At 42.6% G+C, this 11183-nt stretch overlaps 1 long non-coding RNA gene across 1 annotated transcript; it reads left to right on the top strand.

Moving 5' to 3' along the window:
- Positions 1 to 7212: 7212 nt before the first annotated feature.
- LOC132652109 (uncharacterized) lies at positions 7213 to 10002 on the top strand. The gene is made up of 4 exons (XR_009589596.1): positions 7213 to 7427; positions 8474 to 8611; positions 9011 to 9104; positions 9905 to 10002. It is a non-coding gene; the product is annotated as an uncharacterized LOC132652109 (long non-coding RNA).
- The last annotated feature ends 1181 nt before the right edge of the window (positions 10003 to 11183 follow it).

Raw genomic sequence — 11183 nt, 5'->3', positions numbered from 1 at the left:
CATTTCAGGCTGTCTGTGGAGGATTTGTGGGTTAGAAAGACCATAAGCTGAGTTGTAGATGTATGCTACATGGCTACTGAATAATTGGAGACTTCTCAGGGGCTTGAAGAGAAATACCAGAACTAGAGGATGTAGGGGACCTGGCTTCAGGTCCCAGCCCTACTTATGACCAACATAGTTCACAATTCCTGTGTTGGGACTTGACATCCAAATCAGTATGAGAATGATATTTGGAAATGGTGGCTTGGAGAGGAATTGGGATTGGATGAAATCATGAAGGTGATAACTCCGAGGTACATTCATGGCTTTGTAAGGAAAAGAAAGACTTGAGCTAGTATATTTGCTCTGTCTTGCTATGTGATGACACCTGACATGCTAGGACACAGAGTGATTTTCTGATGTACCCCGACAGAAAAGAGGGAGCATGATGAATACTAGACATCCAACCTAGAAGTCTAATCCACATACAGATATTTTAATCACTCTTAGTCTTTCAATTTTTTTTTAAATATCCCGAAGCAAAAAGTTATGTAAAGGATAACTCAAAGTAAGGAATGACAAAGAGGGCTATATTTGCAGCCAAAGTAGAGAAGCCATGTGAAAGATCCAAGTGCCAATTAGCTGTCGTATTGGTGCCAAAGACTATAACAACCACTCTGGAGAGACTTTTAAGTCCATTGCTCTCCCACCCAAGCTGCTCTGATAACTCCTGTCTTGCTCTGTTCAGAAATTTCATATACTTGTTTCATTCCATAGAGCCCTAGGTGTCCATCTTAATTTTAGGGAGGAAAATGCAGAAGAATTATAGAATGCTTTTAGCCTCTTCAGAAATTATCCAAACACCTTGATGCCAGGTCATGGTCTTTTGCTGATCACTCTGATCAGCATCCTCTATAGTCCTTAAGGCTTCGTGGCTCTCCATATGTGAAATGTGACCACTATTTAGACAGTATAGGTTTGTGTGTTATTTGGGGAAGGTTCTGATTCAAGAAGTTTTAGAACACAATGAGGACATGTGAGGCAGCCATGGGAGAGGAGGAGGAGTAGAAGGAGGAAGGAAGAAGTAGAAGGAGAGACTCTGATGGGTTATTGGTGCGTCCCATTTCTTTCAATTTATTATTGTTTTAAAATAAACAAGTGTTTTGGAGCAATGTCTGCCAAGCGGAATAAAAAGGCAGCTTTACCGAGATTGAGTTGTTGGGCTCAAAGCTCTACAGTCTTGTTTTGGCTACAAACCACCGGGAAGAGGGGAAGGGAAGACAGGAATGTTAGCTGGAGCAGAGAGTAATGGAAACAGCTTGGGTTAAGGCATACATGGCAAATCTGGCCGTGTGCCTAGTTATATTTCAGGGCAAATAATTTGTCAGTTATTTCTCTGCTCCATCCCATGTATTAAAAGGGATTATGTATCATTTTAGAAGTAAAAAAAAAAAAGCCGCAAGAGTAAAATTTTAGCTCAATCCCTATTTTGCAACCATGTGTCTGGTGTATTAGTCTGCTGTTGCTGCTGCGACATGTTACTGCCAATGGATGGCTTGCAAACGCACACAAATGTGTTGCATCTCTGTAGGTCATAGATCTCAATGGACTAAGCATTTATTTCTAGAGGTTATGAGTAATCTGGGTTCAAGGCTGCATTTCTATCTTTGAAGATAGGAATGTGGGTAGAATCCTTGAATCATATCCATCCTCTTACATCTCCTTCTTCCAATTTGGAGGATTCTTGTGATTACATGGGGCCACATGAATAATCCAAGCTACTTTCCCTATCTTAATGTCAGTTGACTGACATCTTAATTTTCTTTCAACATGTATAACCTCACAGTCATAAGGCATAAATATCTTTGGGTAGTGTTCAATCTCATACCCTAGAGAATGTTTGTAGGTCATCTGAGAGCACAGCTAAGAATGCATTTAAAGTTAAATATCCTTTCCATTCTAGCTCATCATTTTCAGACACAGAAACAGTTAAAAGTATTAGTCAGGTAGGTTGAGTTGAATATTTGCATTCAAGTTCTAACTCAACTTTAGTAGCTGTAAAATCCTGGAAAAATGACTTAAGTTATTGGTAGCTCATGGTCCTGACCCTTGAATGTGAATAATTATAATACCTCTGGATGAATAATGAAGCATGAAAACAACTAAAAATGCTTAGCCCACTTTCAGGGCACAATGCTTATATAAGTGATATGTAAAATAATATAGTTCCTGGCTGGTTGGCTTTTTGTCTGCTTGACACAAGCTAAATGATGTGGGAAGAGAAAGCATTAGCTGATAAACTGCTTCTACCAGATGCTTATAGGCAAGTCTGTGGGGACATTTTCTTGATTAATGATTGATGTGGAAAGGCCCAGCCCACTGTGGGCAGTGCTACCCCTGGCAGGTGGTCTTTGAGGTATAACAATAACATGCCGAGCAAGCCATGGGGACTAAGCCAGTAGGCAGCACTCTTCCAGGGCCTCAGCTTCAGTTCCTACCTTAAGTTTCTTCCCTAGCTTCTCTTAAGTTGGACTGTACACTGTAAAGTGAAATAAACCCCTTTTCCCTCCCAGGATGCTTTTGGTCATGGTCTTTATCACACCAATAGAAAGCAAACTAGAACAAGTCTCCTAAGACTTTTGTGGACAGCATGCCTGGGGTTAGAATCATTTGTCAGAGGGGATACTGAAACTCAGAGAGTTGAAATGGCTGAAATGCGATCACTTAGACAGTTTATTGGTACATCGGGCCAGTGACAAGCTCTGTGAATTCCCTAAGCTAGTGTCCAAGCACTTTGTTAACTTCTAACTTGACCTACATGAGAGAGTCTTGTTAATTCTTTTAGAAGTCTTATAGCTCTCATGCTCAAAATGTGCAGTAAAGCTCCTAATGTAAGATGTTCTGAGGTTAAGTTCCTTGGCTTTTACTTTGCATAAAATCACCATGGCCCACCACCATGGCAGTATTTTTTTCATAAGATTTATAGCAGTCATTCAATAATCTTATCCACAGATACTAAGGTTTCTGTATATTGTCTTAATGTGAGTTTGAATGGAAAATATTCCTGTATAAAATTATATAAATATAATCTTGTTGTGGGGTTATTTATGTCTTTTAGGCAAAGAAATATGCCTTTACTTGACCATTTATTTAATAGTAACTATCAATGTTTTTGAATATTGAGAAGTTGATACGTTAAGGCTTTTTAGGCTATTGGACTAGTTCAGAGAATTTGAGATGTAGCATCCCTTCTCTCTGTCCAAGTTCAGCACTAACAGGAGAGAGGAGAGTCAGTTAAAGGTCAACATGTCCACATAATTACTGATTAAAGCTGCCTAGTGTGGGGCCAAATAGCTCACCAGTGCTTCTAATCTACTTCTGGAAGCCAACAGCATTCAGACAGCTCAGAATTGGTCAACACAGCTCTAACCATAGATCAAGAAGCGGACCCTTTGTTCTGGTAGCCTGTCTTTAGAGAAGAGAAGGCAAGTCTAGAACCTCTTCTCCTAAACTGACCAATCAGATAAGGCCTCTCCCTCCACTGAGGAGGACTACTGGGAGAAAGGCATCAAGTGTTTTCCTAAGAATTCTGATGAATTTCTTCCATGCAGAAACATCTGCAAGCTGAAAAAAGGTTCTCCCGTAAGAGCAGCAGAGGGAGGGAAGAGAAACAGAAGCGGTTTTATCCAGTTCTCTAGGGGCTGTTCAGTCCACCAGCTGGGAAGCCTATATGATACTGAAGACTGTTAGAATCTGGGCACGCTACCTCAGGAATGGCTATGTTGTGAAGGAAAATGATTGACTGAACCGTGTGGGAGGCAGAAGTCCAGTCTGCAGCTTGATCTCAGAGGCTGGCAGAGGCAGGATTGGAAACAGACATGGAAATAGGGCTGGGCTATAGGATGCTTCTAGTGCTTAATATTTCCTTAATGGAAGGAAGAGGGAGGATGAAGGACTTGAAGGAGAAAGAAGACAAAGCTCTCAGCCAACCTGGTGGGAACTTACTGTCACTGTAGCGGGTCAGTGTGGCCTGGCCATTCGTAATGTCATAATCCCCACTCACAAAAGGGATTAAGGGAAGATCAGGCAGATCTCCACAGCTCAATAGACACGGAGGAGCCAGCTGCTGGGTAGCTCTTTTCTGTGTCCACCACACAGGTCCCCTACTCTCAGCCCCTACTCTTCCGTTCTCTCCTACTCTGCCCCTGTCTGCCTTCTCTGGGCTGGACAGACAGTCCCTGCTTCATCAGGGGCACACTCTTTGTACCTTGTCAAATGACATCAAGTCTTCCGAGGACAGGACTCTCCTGCCTGCACATGGCCTCAGCATGTCCACAGGATTAGAGCTTGCTCACCTGCGCACCTAGAGTATCTCGTAAGATCCTGGTTTTTGTCAGGGGTTTAGCAGGTGGTTGTCCTTTCTCCTGTCCTTCTGGGAACATGTCCATCTCCAGTGCACATTTAAGAGTCACTTTTGTTCAAGTTATGTACTCACCCCAGACACCTGTGCTTTGTTCTGGGTTGTAGCCTCCAGGGTACCCAGAATAGAATCTCATACGTGCACAGTGCAAACACTCTCTCAGGAAATACTTTAAATTTTTTTTTTATTAAATCAAAGCTTATCTTTTCTGGCCAAAAAGTACTCAACACAGGATCTGGAAGCAGAGGGGAAACTCAAGCAGGTATTCCAGGCATAGACGCAAGCAAGGTCTCAAAAGGTACTGGAAATAATTTCTTAGGAAAGGAAACCAGCATGGTAGACACCCTTCTGGGTTTTTTTTTTTTAATTTATTTTATCTATTCCAGAAAGGAATTACTCAGAGCTCTATAAAGATAAGTGAATCCGTGACTGTCAGATCTGTAAGACTTTATAGTGATAAGGTAAAGATGCGCAGGGAGAAAAGCGAACAAGGCAGCCAAATGACACCACCATTCTGCTATCCCCTTTAAGATATAGAAACTATTCCATATGGTGCTTAGAAAGAACAAGGAGGCAAAATATTGTAGCCTGCTCACCCCAGATCTTTGTGGAAGGTTGAAAACCAACGTCCTTCAGTTACTGGCTGGGCCCCAAAGGCTACAGAGAGGTAAGATCTAAGGTGCCAAAGAGAATAGGGGACTTCAAACCAGCCAAACAGGAAAAGGAAAGGCCCCTTCAATTGTTCAGGCATGAAGAGGAAGACGAAGGCAATATCGTCTTTCGTCAGCCACCCCCATGAGGGATGAGCTTTCCTATGCATCTCTGAGCTTGCAATGAAAGGCTGCTTCCTTCTCTGTTAAAAACTGAATTGTGATCATGTAAGTTTGGCTGGATTAGGACTCTGGGGCCAAGTCAGAGCCATGGTGGTTCATTTGGTACTTCTTTTCTCCTTTGGTTTTCCCATGGTAGAGATTTTTTTAGACTGTTTTTTCTTTTCTTCTCTTTTCTTCTTTTTTTAAACTTTAGAAGTTGAACAAGTCTGAAGGAGTCTTTTGTGAGGGCAGCAAGAGGTGTATATATGACTTTCAGGTCTTTCTGTCACCAGTGAGCCAGTAGCCTTTTGGCAAAACAGATCAGTGAAAATGGATACGCTGTGGAAAGCTTACTATGGCCTGGTTATTTTATCTATTCCTCTTAAAGACACTGTAAGTCCTTGCTAATGGTTTCCCTCTGCATCCAGGAGAAAGCTGAAGCTCAGGGACTGTGGTTTCCTAGTCAAAGTCACTAAAGGAAGTAAGTGGCAGTGGAGAGACATAGCCTCAAGCATGACAACTCTAAGGCAAAGGTTCTCACTTGGAGCTATCCTGTTCCCTTACCCACACTCTTTCAGAGAATGTTAGCAATATTTGTGGAATGAGGGTTGTCACGATGGGGCACGGGTTGGGAAACAGACCAGGGATGCTGTTGAACATGAAATGCATAAGGAGGCCCTGGTCCTAACATGGCGACAGTGCTGAGGGTGAGAATTGATCCTGAAGCCATCTCTGATCTCTATGTGGACGTGGGTCTCTCTGACTTCTTCACCTTGTTGTCATTCTCCTCAGCTCTCGGGTGTAGTATTCATGGGACTCAGCACCTCATCGGTTTCCTTTGTTTTCACGTGATTTCGTTTGTTGGCTGTCACTCATATTCTAAGCTGTCTGTGGGTAAAGGTTTCACCTCTCCATCTCCCACTCCTCCTCAGTACTTGGAGCACAGCGAGTGTTCAGTGAAGATTTGTTAAACTGGCAAATTGGCAAATGGATGTGGGGAAAGCACAACCCCATAAAATCACAAAAGCAAAGTAGCCAGCATGGAAGTGCTTCTGTCTGAATCCAAATCCTCTGCTCCTGGCCCTGTGTTATTATGGGGCAGGGCACTGAGATCCAATCTGTGTTCTGTACGTGCTTAGAGCCCAGCACAGGAGACAGAGAGTCAGTGAGAGTCAGGGTGTGATGCCAAATTCAGACAGGGAAAGAAACGAGGGACAGTAGGGTGATGGGAAGAACTTGGGCTGTGCCGAGTCCTGGTGCATGCAGACCATGAGAGAACGCAGTGGAGAGCTGCCCAGATATTAAAAGAACAGCTTAGCATGCTTACAGCTGAGCTTTCTCTCCTTTTAGCAAAGATGGTTAGTTAAACATTTATTTTTTTTCTAGTCCTCAGGGACTCTGGATCCCTTACGGCCCTCAAAAATTATGTCTAGTGGCTGGACAAATATAAATTCAAAATTTAGAAGTACCCTGAAGTCAAGTACCTGGTTGGCATTGGCTCCATCTGTCAAATGTTGGCTCTAGCAGAAGCAGTGACTGAATGTGGGAGCAAACTTCCACAAGCTCAAGGCTGGAGCAGTTGCAGGAAGGGCAGGGGGGAGGACTGAGTAAGGGGAGGGAGAGATGGGAAGGAGATGAGGGTGAGGGAAGGAGCTGGCAGGAATGAGACAAAACAGAGAGAGAGATGAGGAGGAGAGGTGCAGGGGAAGAAGAAGAGAGGAAAAAACAGAGGAAAGAAAAAAAATGAAGGTAATTATGAAAACAGGAAATACCTTTTCAAACATTTATTAATAGAAATTATGCAAAAGTTCTTAAAATTAAATATTAAATATAATATTAAACTTACTGTTCATGCTGAAAGTATCTCTGTGGGTCATTCTCACGAATGGGCATTAGTTCTCATGGTCTTCTCTGTTAAACTTTATTTCTTTTTGATTATGTGTGTGTGTTGGGGATTGTGTGTATTTAAATGAGGGTTTGTGCATGTGTGAATTCAGGTGCCCATGGAATCCAAGAAGATGCCCTGGATATCCTCAAGCTGAAGTTACAGGCAGTTGTGACCTACCTGAGATAGGTGTTGAATGAACCCAGGTCCTCTACAGGAGCAGCAACCTGATCTCAACCACTGAGCCATCTCTCCAACCCCTCTCATGGGCTTTTTATAAGTACAGAATTTCCAAGAGCATATAGATTTCAACCAGCTTAAAGCCACGCAGGTAATTATGTGGATGCAGATGTGAGAATCCAGTGGGGGCGGGAACAGTTGCTTTGGATAGGTGGAAGGGAAAGAGGTCGGGCAACAGGAAGCAGGGTGAGGTTGGGAGTTCCCAGGGAGTCCGTCAGAATATACTTCAAGTTCTTGTATGTCTCAGGGTAGAGCAAGCTGTCTGGAAGGAGACAGGAGTGAGTAGTGGCTCACTTGGGGGTTTTAGGGCCGCTCGGGAAGGCTGCGTTTCTAAATGCACTTTGCAGACAGATTGCTCCAGAGGGTCCTCGGTGACACTGCAGTTCCAGGAGTACTGGAAAGCCACTGCTTCATATTTGTCTTTCCATCTTCAAACAAAACAGACAGGAACCATGCAAATGATCCAACGACTCTCATTTCATTATGCTTCGGGGCAAGGAAAAGAAAGGAACAAAGTCAGGAAGTTATTAATATAAATAGAAGTGTTTCCTGTACATGTTAAGTCCTCAGGTCACATCTCACGTTGTATTCCTGTTCTGCTGTGGCTGCAGGAGCCTCTCCTTCAGGAAAAAGGAAAGTGCGTTAGGGAGAGAAGCTCAACCAGCGAGGGCCCAAGATCTCAGATCGGGGCTTCTTCAGTTGTTAGCCTTTCCGGAGTATTGAAAGTCAGGTTCGATGTCTTCTAAAAAAAAAATTATTATTATTATTTCTTTCAAGCTCACTTCCCAGAATGAAATAGTCCTGCATAACAAGACCCTGGCTGATTAATCACGAAGAGAAGATTAATGCTAAAGTCAGTCATGTGCTTATGCCAAATGTTCCTATAATAATTGTTTATAAAAGAGCTTATTTAAGAAAATGTTGGTTCCCAAAAGAGTAGTGTGTATCCTCACAGGAGCAAATTAATAGAAGCAAACAGCAGTGTCTGTGGAATCCCTTAGATAAATATGTCCGTACACACCATTCCCTTAATCCCCATCATGCCTGGAGTGACAACCACACTTTTGAAAGCTAGCTCTGAAAAAAAATGTAGCACATATTCTGTGTCCTGATTGCCATCCTATCTCTCAACTTCAGCTCCTGTGGATCTTTCTTTCTATATAAGCATTGTATTGGGCCCTATCCATGTTCCCCAAGAGGACACATTCCCCAGGGCTGAGCTTGGTTTTTCTTGGCCGTTACCATGTCCTGATCATGTTGTCTGGCTCATAGCAGGTATGTAATACATATTAGTTGGAATAATGAATGCCTGGGGTCATCAGCAGCGTCACTGGTGCAATCTGTTTGCATTCCCAGTCCCGGTTCTGGCACAGAGAACGGAAACCAGAGAGGTCTGCCTGAACTGAGTCAAAGATTTTCAGAGGTGCTGCTTCACAAAGCATACAATTTCAATAGAAAGAGTTTGCCTGTCTGGTAATAAATGCATCATGCAGTGAGCATTCCATGGTGCCTCTCTGTGCTTAGAGTCCTTCCTGGGAGACACCTCATCACCAAGAGCTTCAAGTAATAATAGTCATGTGAAAAGCACTGTGCCAACGGATTTACCCATGCTAACTCAGTTAATTCTTATAACTAGCTCCATGAGATAGAGGCAGTTATTACCCCTTTCTGCAGATGAAACTGGGACACAAAGAAGGCCTGTGGGTGCATATGGATGGGAGAGTCTAGACCACCCTCGCGAAGAAGGGCAGGGTAAGACCTCTTGAAGGTGAGGAAGAGCATCAGGCAAAAGCCTGCCCTATTTTTTTCTGTATCTATATTGACACTCTATTAAATGTTCTATACATTGGGCTTCTGCAAAAATTAGTAGAGAAAAGTTTTCTTTTTTCTTTTCTCCTAGGATTACAAATAAAAAAAATGATGTTTTTGCTCTAAGGCGAGGACTACTTAAAATCTGAAAAATGCTAAATACTGCAATGTCAGTTTCATATAAGAATCAAAGTCAAGGCTAAAAAAATCTCCATTCCAAATAAGCCAAGCATTTATTTTCTGTTCCCACATATCCATGGGTCTCCACAACGGCACTTGAACATCTAATACTTTTATATTAAAAGGGTTTTAGTTTGTTTGTTTGTGCAAAACTTTTGTTTCCAGAGGTATGTTCTGAATTGATACTCGGTAAAATATAGCAATCTGAAGGCTAATTTGAAAGTATTTGTCTTGGAGTTGCTAGAGAAAGAGAAACATGAAAGGCAGAGAGAAGGGGATATGGAAAGGAACTAAAGGGATTGGCTAAGACTAGAGAATGGGGACAGGTATATGCTAGGCCTGGAGTGAAAAACACAACTGTAACTAGTAACAGGAACAGGAATACCTATGGTGGTTTAAATGAAAATGTCTTCCATAGATCCAGATGTTTGAACACTGGATCCCTAGTTGTTGGTGCTATTTGTGGAGGATTAGGGGGATTTGTGAACTTATTGGAGGAAGTATGCCATTGGAGGCAGGCTTTGGGGGTTTAAAAGACTCACACCATTTCTAATTCCCTCTCTGTTTTACTGCTTTCAGTTCAAGATGTAAACTCTCAACTTCCCAGCTCCAGCTGCCATGCCTCTGCTCTGCCATCATGGACACTTATGTCTCTGGAACTCTAAGCCCAAATAAACACTTTCTTCTGTAATGCTGTGGCTATGGTGTTTTATTACAGTGATAGAAAGGTCACTAAACAATACCTAACATGTGTCATCTACATAGATAAACGCTTTATATTCTGTCATTATTATCTTATATTGAAATTGGTCAACACTAAGAGGAAATAGAACTTTTCAAGCTGGTAAGGGAATCTAAATCAATACCTATGTAAAAACAAAACACAAAATCTGTGTCCTTAGAGCCACTGTATCGTAAGGCCACAATGTCATAAATTTCTTGTCCTTTAGCAGCTCTTGGGTCTGCTCTAGATTGAAGGCCTCTGGTCCTGTCTCTAGGATGATATAGGGGCTGAATCAATCTACTTGAAGGTAAGAAGAACCAGGCTAGACTGATTCAATTACTACATACTCAAATGTCTGGGACTCCTTGACCTGGGTACCAAGCTTTTCAGTCCCTAGCAGGAGACAGATACTGAGTCTCAGACTGGTGAGATGGCTTGGTGTGTTAAGGTATGTGCCACCAAGCCTGATGACTTGAGTTTCATCCCTGAGATCCACATGATGGAAGAAGATAATTGCCTCTCCCAAGTTATCTTACACACACACACACACACACACACACACACACACACACACACACACAATCCTAGTTTGGTTTCTATCGCTATGGTAAACACTATGACCAAAAGCAGCTTGAGGAAGAAGGGTTTATTTGGCTTACAGTTTCATGTCACAGTCCATCAATGAAGAAGGTTTGGCCAGGAATTAAAGATAGAAACCTGGTGTCAGGGACTGACACAGAGGTAACACTATCTGCTGGCTTGTTGTCCACAGATTGCTCAGCTTGCTCTTGCTTTCTATACACCCAAGGACCACCTTTCTAAGGATGATGGAATTGCCCACAGTCATCTGGGCCCTCCGACCTTAATCTTTTGTCAAGAAAATGCCCTACAGACTAGCCTAGAGGTCAGCCTAGGGAGCATTTTATCAGTCGAAGTTCCCTCTTCCCAGGTGGGCCATGCTTATCTCACTATAAATGTAATAAAAACACTGACGATTTAGGGTATCCATCCCTTAGGGTTGTGACCTTAGGGAGTAAGGGCTCTCAGGGAGCAAGTTGAAAACAATGATCAGAAGTAAGTCTCACAACTGTAGGGCCCTTTCAAGTTTTGAAGTGTGTCCCCTCGGTGTTTTTT

Source organism: Meriones unguiculatus, chromosome 2, assembly GCF_030254825.1.
Source record: "Meriones unguiculatus strain TT.TT164.6M chromosome 2, Bangor_MerUng_6.1, whole genome shotgun sequence".
Taxonomy (NCBI): domain Eukaryota; kingdom Metazoa; phylum Chordata; class Mammalia; order Rodentia; family Muridae; genus Meriones; species Meriones unguiculatus.
The sequence above is the reverse complement of the archived record's forward strand: the minus strand, read 5'-3'. Positions and strand labels throughout refer to the sequence as shown.